General features: G+C 29.7%; 1 long non-coding RNA gene across 1 annotated transcript; it reads left to right on the plus strand.

Annotated features, from left to right (window-relative positions):
• The first annotated feature begins 453 nt into the window (after positions 1–453).
• On the plus strand, positions 454–950 carry LOC143200738 (uncharacterized). The gene is made up of 3 exons (XR_013006802.1): positions 454–543; positions 659–751; positions 810–950. It is a non-coding gene; the product is annotated as an uncharacterized LOC143200738 (long non-coding RNA).
• Positions 951–1,881: the final 931 nt, after the last annotated feature.

Here is a 1,881-nt window from a genome sequence, read left to right on the forward strand (position 1 = left end):
AATTGAACCGACATCAAAAAATAAATAGAGAACTCACTAAAAATAAAAAAAAATATGAAACTTGTACATGTACATAATAATCTTTGTAATAACTAAATAAAAACAAACAAAAACCTTATTTAACCTATCTACTACACGTAGTTTATATTGTACTATGCACTATATACACACAATTTAGCTTAATACCTACCTACATCTATTTATCTATTTACAATATTATTTTAACTACTACCAACTGTTCACTTTGAAGTTGGTGTTGTGTGTGTTTAGAAAAAAAAATATTCGCTTTTTCTTTATCGTTTCTAGCCCAGGTATCACTATACTTAGTAGGTAAATTATGCTGAAGCCTTTTAATATTTCTTGTTATTTTCCAGAGGGAATATTTCGGTGCATCAGCTGGCATTAGCTTTTCTACGTATACTTGTTTCCTTCATATTCGTTAAACTGTAAACCCTGTGCGTTCGGATACAATCGGATTTTGCAATCGGAAATAATCGCCGGACGATCGCCATTTTAGACGTTGCCTGCGAGTGGGGTAGATCGGTGAGCATATTTTTAACAATAATGGCCATAACAATTGGTTTTAATCATTTGATTTTTTGATTGATTTATTTAAATTATTTTGAATAAACTTATTAAAATATATATTACATTTTAGAGAAAATGTAGCGTGTCAACTCTACGAGAAAATCCATTATTTCAACTAATATTAAAACACATCTACAGTAGCAGCTAAAAATTGCATTGACTGGTAACAATTAGAAGTATATTTTAATCGTTATATGTTTTAGTAATAACATATATTTTAGGTGAAGTATCCCTCGAATATACTGAGACAGGTGCACGGCATAAATATGAGATTTGTTACAAAAATGGACAAGAGCCGAAGGGCATAAACAAAAAGTTCAATTGAGTGCAGGTCTAACTGTTGATAGGATTTTGCAGAATGCTAGAGTGGTAGAGAATAATACTATAAGGATATATATCCTGACAGGAGTTGACAAATCGTTTCAAAAAACACATAACATTAATTGTTAACGACACCCTAATAATCTAACAGCTACTAGTCTAAAGGTAATAGAGTACAACAAAGAGCCTTTCTATTTAAAATAAAATAGGCAATGAGTTAAGGTTTTGTACAGTGATGTCTTGACTAATAATTTAGTTACTTTTATAGATTAGATACAACTAAAAGGATTCGTAGAGTCATTCTAACAAGCAAATTGAAAATAACTTTTTCGTTACTATAATTTTTGCAGATTACTACAAAACTTTCCGTGAATATTTGTTAAATGCCAAGAAAATTTTAGAATTCAATATGTGTTTTTATCCTTGTTATTCATTTACTTTTGTAATTCTACCCTTGTGAACTATAAAATGTGCATATATCATTCTTTAGATATAATAATAATCAAAGTAACATACATATTACTTTAATACGCTTCCATTCATGTTTACAATAATCTAGTTCCATCCAATAAGGAACGCAACATCCAATAAGGAACATAGAAAAAAAATGAAACAGCAGAAAACTTCTATTACTAAAAGTCTAGTCTCAACGATTGACCTCTCTTGGATGCCGCATCATAATATGGCAAAAAAATTCATCGGACATGAGAGTACACAATTATACCCGAAGGGCTTATCATTTGTTGCCTTGTTGAATATATTATTTTTGTCTCCTGATCTTTTTTGATGTCAGATTTTTCGCACTTTCTCGATTATTACTTGATGATTATCTATTATCTGATGATTACTAGATGGTTTAGAAAAGAGTTCAATGTGAATATAATAAAGTAATTCTACCATACAAACTATACTCGTTGCTAATTAACTGTAGTTTAAATCCTTCGATAATATATGCTTTAGATGTACCATATT

The sequence above is a fragment of the Rhynchophorus ferrugineus genome, unplaced genomic scaffold, assembly GCF_030347505.1.
Source record: "Rhynchophorus ferrugineus isolate W39M unplaced genomic scaffold, kcgeb_rfMv2 rfM8, whole genome shotgun sequence".
In the NCBI taxonomy this organism is placed as follows: domain Eukaryota; kingdom Metazoa; phylum Arthropoda; class Insecta; order Coleoptera; family Curculionidae; genus Rhynchophorus; species Rhynchophorus ferrugineus.